Here is a 17000-nt window from a genome sequence, read left to right on the forward strand (position 1 = left end):
ATCAATTAGACCCCAAACTATTAAAAACTATATCAAATTCATTCACGTTGCGTGAACCGGACGAAATGGCAAGTCCGTGGGAATGGTCTACATCGAGGCATGGGCGCAGGATAATCAGAGATTGCTACCGAGTGCCTGAGCGTACGATCCATGTCCATTATACATAGAAAAACAAAAAACTTTTCTTTATTTAAGTTGCCTGTAAGTGGTAGACAAGCCAATCTTGACTGGCCGTTTCACGTGTAATTTGAAATTAGAATGGTGTTGGCGCGTCTCGATTGTCAAAGTTTTTTTTTTTATTTTTTTTTTTCACACCAAATAGAACTTACTATCATTACAGAATATTATCCTAATTCAACAGAGTTATTATCAGAGTTATATTCATGGCAATAAATTTTGGTTCTAAATCTAACAATTGCATATAGGTCGCAAACAACAAACATTTTTGTGATAACAAAAGAAAAAAAAAGTTTACAGATAAAATAAATTATCATAAGCTCTAGATGCAGCAGTAAGTTATTTAACAAATACCTATGAATGTTTTCTTGATATTAACGTAGGTAAACTATTCGCCTTTTTTCTGTCTTCCGCTAAATCCCACGTCAAAGCGAGAGAATTAAAAGTATATTAGACGCTTTACGACCGTCCACACTCCAGTGTAAAGATTGTGTGGTCTAAATAACCATTATACAGTAAAAACCACAGACCAATGGTCTGTAATCATTGGCTTAGATGCTCTATGAAGTATAATGTCTTTTTGTTACCAGATCGCTATATTGCCTGGAAAGTGGGTGATCTTGACAATCGTAATAAATACTTCATGACTTTTGCTGTAATATCGACTCTCTTGATATTTATTGCTATATTAGTTATTTTTTCATTTAACAATCGCTAGTTAGTTATTCCATTATTATTTTAAATAACAGAATATTATTAACCGTTTACAGTATGTAACTTAAAACGAGAATTGCCGTAGATCAAATTATTTGTGGAAAATATAAGATGCGTTCAAATGATAATCAAAATGGTTTTAAGTTGTTCATTTACGGGGTGATTTGAGTAAATTAAAATTAAATCAATCATAGCAACTATGTAGTGTCAACTTTGAACAGAAAGCTGTCAAAGTACAGCATACGTCAGTATTTTATCATAAAATGATCAATACGTAATAATATAAGCACCTATTATTATTTCATGACAAAGGTGGTTCTATAAGTCTAATTTAATAAAATAGTGTAAGCCAGTACTTAAATGAAAATTATAAATATTTCAATAAGCAAAAGCAGTTTTCTGCATTTCAATTATTATTCCAGGTCACATAATATTAGCCTGCGTTTAAAAGACACCGCGTTTATCTGTCCCGTCTATCGCCGGCTTAAAAAAGCCTCGGAAATGGACCAGCATTCCGCGGCCCATTAACTATGGTGTTACCAGCTAGTGTTATAGTATTTAACTTTTTATTGCTAGATGATATCAAATTCTTGTGAATGCAACACTGCTCATTTTTGTTGCTTTGTCGGCGCGGGTATTTTAATAGTAAAAAGGGACTTTTAATATTTGTACTTTATTTGCTATCTGTGTCGAATTTTTTTTACATTGAATTAAGTGGGGGTTAGGAAACGTGTCTCATAGATTGACAAACGTATATTAGGTTGAGTTATCTACTGTATATGCACACATAAAAAATACTAATTAATTATTAACGTTAATTAATGAAAAATTGTTATATTTTATGTCTTGATTAATGTTTGTAATATATTATAATTTTAATTATATACATTACAAGTATTAATCAAACACAAATCAATAAACTCTTGTTCATTATATTCTTCAAAAAAACCATTTTACTGACAAGTATCATCAAGATTCACAAGCAAACTGAATTCTTCAACACACTTTTATCCTTTATTTTTTCTACAAACGTTCTTACGTATAAGAGTTGAGAGTGAAGTGATCTCCTGGTGAGATATGAGCATACATTTCCTAACTATTTAACCAACCAATCTTCTTTTACAGACAATATACTTGACTTTTCTTAGTTCATCCACCGGAATCGTACCTAGAACCCGTCGGATCTGTACACAGCATACCCACTGTATACAAACAGACATTCAAACTGTAAATTGACCTACAATTTAATTTTCTGTTTCTACGTAAAACTTTTCCATACATAGGTAATCTAAATAAACACTTTCTCCTAAACACATATGTTCGGATTTTGTTAAACCAGTTTTGATTATCGACAGGTATCATGTTATATAATTTAATAATATTGCCAGATGCTACTTGTGTGGAAGCATATAATTATATAATAATACTGACGTATATAATATTAAAGACCCTTCGTATGTCTGTCCTTTCGTATATTAATTATATCTTATCAATAATATTCATACCACAATTGGGTACTTTAGGTCATAGGCAAGTTTTTGATGCCTAATTGACTTGACCTTGAAATAACATTCGCAGTTAAATATCGAAGCTTTTGAATGGTGAAAGAAATTCAAAAATATTCAATAATATCAACACAAATACAAACAAACCAGGAAAATCATAGCTCCTGATAATCCTCTTTACAACAAAAGCTTATAGAAAGTGCAATCACAAACGATGGCAGAAGACCTCATAGTTTCCTCATGAGGATCGTAAGGTCACTCAAGAGAGTGGTCGCAGAGCACAAGTGAGAGAAAGTGATAATTATTGTTAAACAATGACAAACGAACCGGTTGACGGACTAGAAAGTCATTTATTGATATAACGTTACATAATGTTATTCAATCTGTGACATGTTGAAATGACAGATCATTTGCGGGTTATTCGTAGTCCCACATGAACCCCACTTATAGGTCTATAATGACAGTAGAGTAAGTTTAGCAGAAGCATATGCGTAAGGGGATAAGGAACGAAGTGCTCCGTTAATCCTACTAATATTATAAATGCGAAAGTTTGTAAGGATGTGTGTGTGTTTGTTGCTCTTTCACGCAAAAACTACTGAACCGATTGCAATTAAATTTGTTACGTAGACAGCTGGACAACTGGAATAACATATAGTCCATTTATCCCGATATTCGTACGGGATACGGACCTACGCGGGTGGAACCGCGGGGCTCAGCTAGTACTTTATAAGGACGTAAGCTTTTAGACAAAAATGAAAAATAAGAAAATATAAGTTCATTTAATACTAAGTTAATAAACAAGCGAACAAATTCTAATGTAAGGCAATTCTCTCCGTCCGTCCGTCATAAACTGTTGCCAAATATCTACACTAAACACAAGAATGTATTAATATTAGCATATGTTTACATTCCGGATACAACTAGTATAAAATTTTTCACCTCTGTATTAAAATCAATTTTCATAACTAACTATATAATAATTACGGTAGATCAAATCGTTTTTTACACGCTTTTTATTAGCTTCACCTGTATGTTTGTTTGTTTGTATGTTTGTTTGTTTGTATGTTTGTTTGTTTGTATGTTTGTTTGTTTGTAACTGACTTCTTTGGGCGCGATTTTGACCCACTTTAAACGGCCAGATTTCGTTCAAACTTTGTAGATTTATTGAGGACCGATGACAATACACTAATTTAATAAAATTATTCCAGTTTTCAATTTGCAAAATATGATTTTTGTTAAAGCGTGTTTTATAGTTTTTTTAAACTATTATATTTTATTATGTAATTTATTTTCTAAAGTGACATTTTAAATTCACTTATATCTAACAGGTAATATTATTTATTTCCGCCTCTCAAAGTACAGAATCAGAGAACTGGGAATCGAAAGCCTAACAAACACTTAAACCTATTTATTATTCCACAATCGTTCACACTAAATCTAGGAGACTAGATTATCTAACTGATTACCGTCGAAGTGATATGCCGTGGGCGGATGGACTATCTGTCTAAAACCCTAATTGGTTGTATCTGTCCATTTGATAACTAATAGCTATTGTTGGCTGCTAATATTCAGGAATAACTTTAGTATTTCCATAGTTTATTAATTAGATAGACAGCTTACAGAATACTTGACAGATTTACACATGCCAGCAGTAGGTAGCTTATCTAGCCTAACAAACACAAGAAAAACGAAGCTATCTTCAAATTTCCTGACAAAGGTTGTAATGACCATCTTAATGTCACCAACTAATCCACTAAATGGCGGAAATTTGAACTAAAGATGTTGAATTGTCATTGTTGACTACTTCAAGTGCTCTGTGGTTTTTATTGCTATCTTTATCATTGTATTTTCGTGTGTTTGATTTTACGCGCGTATTATACATTTAGAAATTAAAGACTTTTAAACGTATTTTAAACGCCATTTATTTATTCGTGACCACGCTCGCTGTAAAGTGTTCGAAACGTCGGGTTCATAATATAATGAATAAATCGCGCTTAAAATCCGTTAAAAGTCTTTAATTTCTAAACCTTTATCGTTATTTTTGTTAAATATGGCGATAGCTATTAAAGTTGATGCCCGGAATATGATTCTAAAGGTAAGATATTATTGAATTTATCTATTATAGTAAAGGTTACACTGAAGTGACGGTGGCGACCCCCTTCATTTCAGAGATAAGTTGGTGGCACTGTAATGAATGAAAATGAAATGAGAAGCTTTTGCTTATATCATATGCGTCTAGATCTAGGCCATATTAGATTTAAAAACAAAACATTTGGTATAGAATATAACATAAAAATATAGACGTAAATCGCATTACTTACAATAATGATGCCACAATGTGTGTCCGAACGATCTGCAAAAAAAGACAGTTCATTAAAATCCAATTATACAGAAACAAAAGATACAATGCTTCTATAAATCTTCTGTAATCCTGTAAGCGTTATACTAAAGTAATAAATTTAAACATTACAAATTTATAAATTTGAGTAAAAAGAATTTAGATTATGTAAAACCGCGGGGGGCAGCTAGTCCTACTAATACTACTCCTACTACATCCTACTAATATTATAAATGCGAAATGCTCTTTCACGCAAAAACTGCTGAACCGATTGCAATGAAATTTGGTACGTAGACAGCTGGACAACTGGAATAACATAAAGGCAACTTTTTATCCCGATATTCCTACGGGATGCGGAGTTATGCGGGTGAAACCGCGGGGCGCAGCTAGTAGCTTATAAATTGAAGTTAAAGTTGATAATATTTCCAACTTAGTTGCAACCGTATACCACTCTCACAAAGACTAATCTAACATCATCTCAATTCAAATCCAATCGCAGAGCGTGCTTGACTAATATTCATATTAAAAAACATAACTCTCATCTTCCGCAGGCCACTAACATCTCTTTCGTAACAGTACAATCAAACCCAACAAGTGTACCATGAACACATGATCAGATCGGAATTCAATGAGTCGAAGAGAATCGGCTGATAACTAGTTGTTACGAAAACCTGTGAATTGTGTGGTCCAAGGTAACGCCGTGGGAGAATTGGGTATTCGTGTGGTGCAAGCTATGAGCTTTCTTTTGAGATAATAAGTATAGATGGTACTTTTCTAGGTTATAATTACCGAAAGGTTAACTAAATTTGACTAAACTTGGGTAGGAAATATCTTCAATTATATAAAATTAAATATAAAAATACAAAAATATAATCTAAGCATAATACAAGCGAAGAATTTTGAAGCATTGGCTGAGATCCTAACTATAGTTCTAATGAAAACATATTTGAGAAGAATGTTTATATTTTCACTAAACATAGTTATTTAACGCATTCTTTGCACAAAAAAGTACACGAAGTAGGTCTTATAGGCATTCTTACAGGACATTAAGAATACGTATGACATTCCATTTTTGTTTATACCCGCGCCTGGTTGCAACCAATATGATAGTCACCTAGTAGGACATTTATGTTTCCGCTACGGCTTGTAAGTCGACCTGTGGGTTACGCAACAAGCTGCACGCGACCATTACGCCGCGGCTCGTACAGAATCGCTCACATTACCTTAACTGTTATAACAATCCGATATTTCGGTAGATTGTCCTTCCACACGAATTCTGTTACGTTCAACGGTTTGCTGAATCAACGATACCTTCTATTGTATTCATGTAAATCTTTTGTGGGTTATAAAGTTGTGAATTTTTGTGAAACTAAATATATTCCGAATGAAAGATTATACTGTTCTTTAATTGTTGTTAAAATTTAAGCAACATAATCATTAAAAAAATATTGGACATATTAAGTCTTAAACAATTATATTTTCCGCTGTAATTAAATTTGAGTTATATGTTCACTATTATATTAATGTTTCAAGTCCGAATTTTATAATAAATAATAATTAATTATAGAACGTTTACGTTTAAATATATCAAAATAAAGAGTACTTAACACGTTACATTCTTTTTAGAAATTAAAGACTTTTTAACGGATTTTAAACGCGATTTATTGATTATATTACGTTTTGAACACTTTACAGTCCCCCCGTGACCAGGCTCGCTGTAAAGTGTTCGAAATGTCGGGTTAATAATATATATAAATGTATAATACTCGCGTAAAATGAAACTCAAGAAAATACTACATCACATTCTAGTCTCATTAACAATACCCAGTCTACGTATGTGTCTAGTAGACTAATAGGGCCCTATTACTTCAATAAAAAAACATCTCCTAATTACTCGGATTGTCCGGACAGGGCCAGAGGCTGTGAGAAACGGACACAATGGTGAATCCTGACAATGCTTGAACGATACACTTCTCAAATTCAAATTGTGCAATGCTATTAGAGGCTTTGAATTCAGACTTCTTTCACACGTGGACTTTAATTACGGACAAAGCATTTTAATGTTTACAGAATATATTAAAATAGTGGTTTAAATCTTGCTTAGCAGCTCGATAGATGGTGTAGTTGCGAGCCTATATGTATGTACGTATATAGCCTATAGCCTTCCTTCATAAATGGGTTATCTAACTTTTAAAGAATTATTCAAATCTGGCCAGTAGTTCCTAAGATTAGTGCGTCAAACAAACAAACAAACTCTTCAGCTTTATAATATAAGTACGGTTTATAAATCATTTATTGTTATTTTTGTTGCTTTTAGCTTGTGGTCGATTTTATAACGCTATCACTAATGCATTATTGTGAAATCTATAGGAAATTTAATACTAGCCGGCTCCACCTAGATTGACAGGTGGCCCCAAAATAAATAAAAAAATTAAAATTTGAAGGCCCCTCAAACATAATGATGTTTCTAAATATTAAACATATAAATAGAAAAAAATTCGCCGGTGGGTTGATTTTCGAATCTGCGGTCTCTCGAACACTCGGCCACCTATAATCCCGCTCTACAAAGCGAATTCCTACTTTTTCAGTTTTATGTGTCTAAGGGTTACCTCACGCCATCTATTGAATCAATAAACAACCATCTCAACCAATATGACACTTGATTTAATGATAACAATATTGTATCGATGAAAAATTACTTACTTATGATAGAATTTTCATAAACCATTCGTTTTTCAGTCTGTTTAGTGTACTTAATGTTTCATAGTCAATTTAAATATATGAATAAAACAATTTCATGTAATACTGCCTCTATTGAATTTTTAACTTTTGACTGATATAATGAAACAAACCAACTTATTGCATATTAGCTTTAACAGTAAACACCTACGTATTTGAAGCCTTGATTCTGACAAACATTTAAAGGTCAAGGGAAGTCTAAATTAGTAGACTATATTTCACATAACAAAGAAACCGTTAAGCTGTGTAATAATTTCACTTTTAATTATTTTTTACTAGTGGTAAGAAAGTTAAGCGTTGGATGGTAAGAATAAATAATAAAATATTGCTTAATGCGTAGAATCATTTCTGAAGCTACTTATAGTCGTAGTAATAGAATATTATGTATCTGTGGTTGTACGCAAGCATTTTTTTTTATTTTAACCCAAAACGACAAAGCCTCAATCCATAACGTTAAAATATTAAACACATTTTCCATATTCACTATAGTTATCAGGCTATCGTGAGTTTTAAATAGTCTTAATAGGCGATAAAAATCAGCAACAAAGGTTCCCTTTGTTTCTAGGTGAGCAATCATAATAAAAATAAAATAACACATTTTATAGAATGAGTAACATATTGTATTAACCTTGTTTATTTATCAAAGTGAAGTATTGCATAATTATAAGGTTTTGGAATATAAAAAAATGCTACATCTTATTGAGTCGGCTTAAATAGGCATAAAATATTATATGTCCTAATCTAGGTCATCAGTGTTTAATAACAAATATACAAATTGAACAGTTTCATTTAGAAATAATTATTTTTCCAAAAAAATTAAACCGACCTCAAATTGTCATAACTAGACCGAAGTGGGACAAAGGAGGCGCCAGTTTCTAACAAAAACATCCCAAACTTTTCAACCACTTGAAAATTCTCAGGCAACATAACCCAAAAATTCAGTCGAATTGTAAACCTCCGCTTTTTTAAGGTTAGAAAGAACGATTGAAAAAACAAGCTACTTTTGCTGAACCGGTTTAAATAAGCATAAAATAGTCTATGTTATTCTTAGCTGGCAATAATTTAATCCAAATAGATTTGGGCATTCAATTTAGGCAAAATAAAATGTTTATTTATCACAACACGAAGAAACAGAACAAACACATTTTAGTTATCATCGTGAATCTTAAAATATTATACTGCGTATGTAATGGATCAGTAAGTTTAATATAATTTATATAAACTATCCCACAATCTGTTATTTTTCTAGTTAACTTTACTGAGAAACTGTGACACTTAAGAATGGAAATAGAATTTAAGTAGAAAACTTCGCAAACCCTCCTAAACAAGCACTTTTTGCCAATGAATGATGAATGAATTAATTCCATTCCATCCTTTTATGGTTTCTTCTGTCAATAATTAACCTTTCTTAAATTACTGTCCCGCAATACAAATCAGATATATAAACCAAACAAGGAAACAAAGTAAATCGTTTACTAACATGTGAAGAAAATCATAAGTTGAGAGAAACAGAGACAGTTCCAAAGAAAATGTATGTCTTTAACATCGTGAATGCGTAAATGTATAATATTACACAAATACAGGTACATCAATATCTTCGCAAACACCTCAATAATTGGGTTAAACGCACGTTTCTTCACAATTTATTGCAAAACAAAAACAAAAGACATATATTTACTGTTGTCGGTACTAGTGTGGAAATCGGACGTGATGGTATGGGGATTAACTTATGTTAAATATTTGTTTGGTCAATGTCACACGTAGCTGTCATTAATTGTTTGTATGCGCCTATAGTCGATTATACATAATACTCGACGTAATCATGTCACTTTTTATTAAGAAGTATTTGTATTTTTGGACGTTTGTAACGTTTTAACGTAAAAACTGTTGCAGCGACTTGAAAAATTATTTCACCATTGGAAAGCTGCTAAATCACTGAGTGACAGACTAAATATGTACCACGGGCGAAGCCGAGGAGAACAGTTAGTGCTCTAATTAATAGGGTATATAATAGGGTATATAAGGTAGTAATTACTAGATTTAAGCATCACACGGATAAAATGCAAATTACAAATAATTTTAATGATTGAATGAGTTCATCCTATGGATTATGTTTAATTTATATTTTATACTTATATAAAACTGAAGACTTTGTTCGTTTGAACGCCCTAATCTCAGGAAGTACTGGAACGATTCCAAAAAATTTTTCGCCGCCTATAGTGAGTAGAGCGAAGCCGAGGCGGACTGTTTTATACTTTCTAAGAGAAGAATTTACATGTATAACATAACTTTTATCATATTTATAAATGTGAAGGATCATAAAGACGTTCGAATGTTCGTCTGTCTGTGTGTCAATAACACCTAAACGGCTTAACTGATCGCAATTCGTCATACAATTAGACCATGACATTTTTTTACCAGAACACGTTGCGCCGACCAATGTCTATAAAGACACTGTTAAAATTCGTTTTATAACAATTGTCCATATCAGAAATCAAACAACGATGTCAATATAAGGCTTCACGAATACCGTTCTCAAGTTGCTGCATTTCCTAATTTATTTTGTATTTTATGAAAAAGGAAGGACTATATGTAGTTGTTAGCCTTATAAAACTCCCCATTCACGTCGGAAGTTAAAAACATATAGCATTAAAGTATCTGATGACCAACATAAGCTTTCTCAGCGATATTTTAGCAATAATTGCAGTTGATTTCGTCTTAATTATGCTAGAAGTTACAACGCCACCAGAGGCTCCAACTGTCTAACGAGTCGATGACCTCGTAGAGTAATTTCTGATCAATTTGACCATTAGCGAAGTGGCTTTATACATAAATTGGTGGTTTAGTTGGTGGAGATTATATTTGTATATGTAAAAGCGGATAAACGATCGAAATATAGCATTCGCTTGCTACTATTTCAAGCTAATCATGCAGTAGTATGGTACTTTCCCAGTTCCAAGTAAAAGGTTCGTCTTAGCGGGTTTAAGGAGTTTAAGATGAGAATACTTTATTATATTTTATTAGTACTCAATTACTCCGTGGGATTCTAAACGTGTCGTGTAAGTATTTGTTAAGAAATTGTTGTTATTTCGTCTCATTTTAGAATCTCAAGTGAAACCTCCCGCTAGGGACGGCGGTCAACGGTTTTGTAGAAAAGAAGTATATTATATGATGAAAATAAAAACGAATCGAATCGAATTTTACATAATCAGCCCTTATATGAAGTTTAATCTCATGTCATGCAAATTTCTTGATCATTAATTGCGATATAATATCTACTGTTATCTGAAATAATTTTTAAATAGCATGGGATAGTCACCAGTCGAATCGACACATTACCGTCCAGATTTCCAAATTCCTTAATACATTTTGATTAGACATATTACGTTACATAACCACACCATTCACTCTGAGCTATTTTATGGTTACTTTTTAATTAAGATAACATTCAAGGATGTCCCTTCTCGCAGATTATATCTACATAACACCATAACCATATAAAAGTACCTTCATTACGCGTTATAAGAGCCATTTCACACGAACTGACGCAACACCCGTGTGAACAGCTCTTTTGTTCGCTAAGGTTTTTTTTTTGCTTAGTCTAGATTATTTGGAAACGTTTCATTACATGTCATACAATACATGCTTGCATATTAAAGTTGGTGACGAAATGAAATCCAATATAAATGCCATTTACCTGAGATACTCGGTCACCCATCCACAGTCGGACTATAGATTGGATCGCTTAACTCGCAAAATGTTCATCGACCATAGAATGCATTTTGTGTAATAGTGGTTAATGTGTAAAATTAAATTTAAAGTAACAAACAATGAAAATTACATAATCGAGTTATGCTAATTTATATGATATACCACACGCGTGTATGTGTGGTGGGTTGTTGCATCACCGGGTTACTATTGACTGATATTACGTCGACAAAGCTATTGGGTTTCCTTAGTTAGTGAGTAAAAGTTGTACCTAAGCCTGTATAAATCTAGAGCTAGGTACTTAATTGTCTGTGAAATTTACTTTTTAACCGACAACATTCTCGATTATAATATTATAAATTAGCTTCTGCCCGCGGCTTCGCATGCGTTAATTCGGAGTAGTTTAATAGAATTTATTTTACATATAAACCTTCCTCTTGAATCACTCTATCTGTTAAAAAAACCCATTAAAATCCGTTACGTAGTTTTAAAGATTTAAGCATATATAGGGAAACAGGGATATAGGGACAGAGAAAGCGACTTTGTTTTACTGTACCTTATGAGAGCTATAAAGTACCCGAATATACATAGCAGACTTCCTACAATTACTGGATTTTTGTTAACAATTAAATATTAAATTATGGTAACCCTAAATACCATTGACATTAACCACAGCAAAATAAAAAGATGGCGGGAAAATTGTTTACAATATTCTGCGTATGTTCTTATAATCTGTTTTTAAAATTCGTTGAATTCATGCGAATGGAAAGCATTAAATAAATAACAATAAGACAAATAAGTGCGGAGTAAACAATGAAAAACCAATAAATAGGTACTTAAATGCCAAAAAACAATTGTAGTTAATCGGATCCAGAACTTTATATGTCTCTAATTAATAATTACTTACAACCATATACAATATAAAACAGATAAACATAAATATTGTGCGTTGTAAACAACTTAGACTGTAATTTGACGGAATGACGAGCTACAGAAATACCTTTTAATGGTAATATTAATGTTGTGGACGGCCAACATTCATTTTTATGTATTGTCGGCGAGAAGCATTTATATATCAGCTATTTTCTTTTAGATATACAGCTACCTTTTTGTGTCCTTTGTCGTTATGTATATAATTTTTTATAGATAATACATAATAACTTAGTTTATTTATTATAGGTGGTATATGTTAGAACTGTGTAAAATGACGATCCAAAAGTGCTTTTATAAGAAGTCTAATTGACTAAATAAATGTTTGAGTTTGAGTTTGAGTATCTTCAAATGTTAAGTAATTAGAAACAGAGGGTTAAAATTCATAACTAATACTAAAAAACTCAATAAAATTTTTTTTGAGTTAATTATAACTCATTAATTATTTACCAATCGTATCAAGTTAAACCTACCATTTATGTATTTGTTCTAAGCGTAGATTTATATAGCCTATTTAAAAAAACACAAATTTTCCCCATCAATAAATTGTATTCAATTGCGTTCCCACAAAATAAACAACCGACACCGGAATAGCGTGTTTCCTAGCTCATCACCATTCAGAGCGAGTGGCAGTTAAAAAGCCAGCGAATTTGCGTACAATGCGACCCACTTCAGGTGTTCCGCATTCATGTAGACGCTTGCATCTGGGTGTGGCTGTGGTCTAACACTAACCTTCCGCTGACATCGCCTGGGTTTCTGCATCTACATTAATACTATGGAGGACAGATCTTGTGTGTTTGTTATCTATACATATAGTAAATCTGTAGAAAAGTCATTTTTGTACATTGAAAAAATTGAAAAAAAATAGCCAGTGTGTGAAAAGATAACTAACAGAACCCATTTCCAACATTTTTGCAATTTTTGTCTGTTTGTTTGTGCGCACATCACGTATAATCTACGAATTAAATGCAGACAATGTATATATACAAAAATTAAACGTAACTTAAGGTATAACTTAGTTTTTGTTTCATCGAAATCGGTTTACTCTATCACAAGATATGATTAATTTGATATTCCTACGGGATACGGACTTACGCGGGTGAAACCGCGGGGCGCAGCTAGTAGATAATAAAAACCCTACAAAGCGATACAGATTTTGAATATACTAGCATGTCAGTGTACGAATTTCGCTGTTATATGCGGGCATTTCTGATTCTCATTCAAACATTTCACAATGTGAATCTTCTACTATGACCATAACGTTTGAACTATTTCGCTCAACCAGCGCTTTCCGTTGTTAAGCTCGTACTACGCTTGTATAAATCGAATATGCTTTTTAATCCTTTGATGAAGTTTTAATCAACAATTCGCAAAAATTATACAGTTGTTGCGAGGACGCCATTTTGAATTTATGAAGTGTGAAATGAATTGAATTGAATGAACGTAATTGGCTTATAAGCAGAATTAAACTGCATGATTTTGAAAATGGAATGATTTGAGTGAGAGTGTAGTGAACGGCCTTTTATATTTATTAATTTTACGAATGTTGTGTAAAAAGTGTTATCACGGTGACATGATCATACTAATCCTACTAATCCTAATCCTACTAATATTATAAATGCGAAAGTTTGTAAGGATGTGTGTGTGTTTGTTGCTCTTTCACGCAAAAGCTACTGAACCGATTGCAATGAAATTTGGTACGTAGACAGCTGGACAACTGAAATAACATATTGGCAAATTGTATCCCGATATTCCTACGGGATACGGACTTATGCGGGTGAAACCGCGGGGCGCAGCTAGATATGAATAAATTAAACGTATAAGGCCAAAGTAATTAAACTAAATATACTTATGTGGTCATTGTTAGTTGATCTCTGCCAATTTCAAATAAAACCTTTTGACATAGGATTAAATCGCACTCAAATATCCCTTTATCATATGTATTAAGTACCCGGTATTATATGCACATTTATACCTAAAACTGGAGCTCATATAATCGTGTTAGTGGGGTTCATGAAATCAAGCAAGTATCAAATTCGCCTTAGGCACATGAAACCGAAAGAGTAGAAGAAATTCGATTACTGTGGCAGGATCACGGGTGGCCGAGAGGCTAGGCGTTGCTACGGTTAGGCAAGATACGCAGGTTCGAATCCTGCCTCGTGATCAAATTTTTTCTATTCTTTCAAAATTTCTCATTTATAAAGCATTTCAATGCTATAAAACTAAAAATTAAGTATCAAATTCGTTCGGTTATAGCTCGCAGATGCGCCACAAACGCGGTCGACGACACCGCGGATCGAGGGTAATCGCCAATAAATGATCCTCATTTGTGTCGATACGTCACTGCATTGGTCGTAATTAAACGCGCATTAGTGGATAAATAGATTGTTTTGATACTTGATCGCGCGGAAACTACCGGTTAGGAAGTATTAGAAGTTTTGGTTCGGATTCTCTATTTATGGCATTGGATAGGCCTAGCAGGTTTTATTTTAGTTTATAGTTTATCAATATAAGTATATCAAGATAATTTCAATTTTTAATTTTGTTCAATGGATGAAAAAATATAATTTTATGCATTTAATTACTATAATTATATATATGATGACTCTTAAATGTTATAATTTTGCAACCTTACAAGTTATTTTTTATGGATGACTAAAAGGAGGGAAAGCTGACGTTTTATAATAGTATTATCGCTATCATAAAAAAATTATTGAATTGTTTAAAGTTCACAATACACAATGCAAAGTTCAATCAAATAGTGAATATGCTTAGTCTATGTAGAAATTAATTGACACAGAATATTTTAATATTTAAGTAGAATTTTATCAATAATAGATGGATTTTATGATGATTAGCTAACTTTCTACTGATAATGTAGACTCTATTGATATTCTTGTTTTTTTTATAAAAGACATGGGCCATTAGCCAAATGTTTAATTTATAAGCTGTTTTTTTATAAACCAATAGTAATTTTAGCATACAAATCTTAAATAAGGATGACGATAGAGATGTTTTAAAAGTAAAATATATACTCAGTGGTATTCCTTACATTATAATTTATAACCTATATGAAGGCTTAAAGTTGATGAAAACTGTGGTAGCTGAGTAGCAAGTACTTTGAAGTTTTCATTAAAAGTTGCTGCCACGATTCCAAAAACACTTAAATATCATTAGTTAATTGTAATTCTCATATTAATCGTACCGATGTATGTAGTCATTCTCATACCTACGCCCTGAAATATTCCTTCGAAATGAACCTTCGCATCAACCTGAGCATTATTATATTTCACGAATTCGTAAGATAACTACTATTTCTAAACGTATTATAACTACATAGTAATAAATTAAACTTAACCCAAATAAGAACATCTAATTGTTGCAAATACCAAAGAGAGAGTACGATCATAAACACAAGACTAAGCAATAGAATAAATAATAAATTCGACCAGCCGATATGGGCGATGCATGATGAAAGAGAAATGCACAAATATTCACCTGTAGTCTGTGGTAGGACGATTTGAAATTTGAAATTCGAACACTGCACACGCAACAATACACAACACACGCGAGCGCGAGACAACCTCTCGCGACAGCACGTCAGCCCGTTATGCGCGGCGCGAGCGCAGTGTGGAAAGCGGCCGGCGTGCGCGGCAAAGATTATGCACTATGTAGACATGACCGTTTGACTTATAAATTCGAAGATGGTCTTTTTGAATTTAATGGTTTGTTGTACTTGTGTTTATTCTGATTCATAAAAATTAAATTCTGTTAAGACTTTTTATTAGCGCCAATTTATGGTTCAGTATGTCTTATTTAGAAGCAGATTTTTCAGTAATCTTATATAAAAATTGTCAAATCCTTACCTTATATAAAAATTGGCATAAAAAAATTATGTCCAACGAAAAAAAATTATTATTTGAAGTATTCACATCCTACTTTCCTACCGATATTTTAAATGTGAATGTTTGTAAGGATGTGTGTAGACAGCTGGACAACTGGAATAACATATAGGCAACCTTTTATCCTGATATTCCTACGGGATACGGACTGACGCGAGTGAAACCGCGGGGCGCAGCTAGTAATAAATAATTAATACAACTAAGATTTTTATATTCCTTGAATATGATAAAAATCGTTTTACTTATGTACGTATTTAACAAACTAGAGCGCACATTTCAATTTAACTCAGGCAACATAACAAGGTTCCTCAGGCCATAGTAACTTTCCGAAGCTACACACACCTGTCTGTTACTTTAATCTATGGCATGTTCATGTTATCAATGAAGATGGGATGATAGCCCGCCGAGGGAAAGTGACGACCTCCGGACGGGGTTGGCTATGGCCGTAAATTTGCATTTATTGGTAAATTTACATTAATAAATTTGAATGGTGATATCAATAAATAAGAAATAAATTGCCTAATTATTTAAAGTTACTTATTAAAAACATATTAATATTTTGACATACGTTAGTTCAATCTGGTTTGGTAGTGAATGACTTTTCAATGTTTGCCCATAACTGTTTATTGAACATTTTATATTTTTCTGTAAACCAACATAATATTATATGGTATGGTATGGTTTTGGAAAATTGGCCAGCATGATTTAAATGTGGTTAGGACTCAGAAGAACTACTTTTATATTATAATAATATAATAATGTAAGACGCAAGAACTAAATATAATTTAAAATGACGTAATCATTTGGTGATTATTCAATTCAAATTTTAATTAAAATCAATTAAATGGTAAATAGTTATCGGAGGAAAATGGAAATTAGGGTGCGTCCATAAATTACGTGAGGTCTCTAAGGGAGGGAGGGGGTCAAGTAAAATCTTTCCAAATCACACTTGGGGGAGAGGGGGGGGGGTTTAATAAAAAAAATATC

At 32.6% G+C, this 17000-nt stretch overlaps 1 protein-coding gene across 4 annotated transcripts in view; it reads right to left on the reverse strand.

Annotated features, from left to right (window-relative positions):
* The window catches only part of LOC119829270, a 90648-nt gene extending 74886 nt beyond the window's left edge, over positions 1-15762 (reverse strand). For 3 of the 4 annotated variants that reach the window (XM_038351696.1, XM_038351694.1, XM_038351698.1), the window contains exons 1-2: positions 15610-15762; positions 4718-4749 (exon numbers count right to left, since the gene is read on the reverse strand). The gene's annotated coding sequence lies outside the window, so the exon portion shown is untranslated. The remainder of the gene's footprint in view (positions 1-4717; positions 4750-15609) is intronic. The other variant, XM_038351695.1, reaches the window with a different exon arrangement.
* Between the last annotated feature and the right edge of the window lie 1238 nt (positions 15763-17000).

Source organism: Zerene cesonia, chromosome 10, assembly GCF_012273895.1.
Source record: "Zerene cesonia ecotype Mississippi chromosome 10, Zerene_cesonia_1.1, whole genome shotgun sequence".
NCBI lineage: Eukaryota > Metazoa > Arthropoda > Insecta > Lepidoptera > Pieridae > Zerene > Zerene cesonia.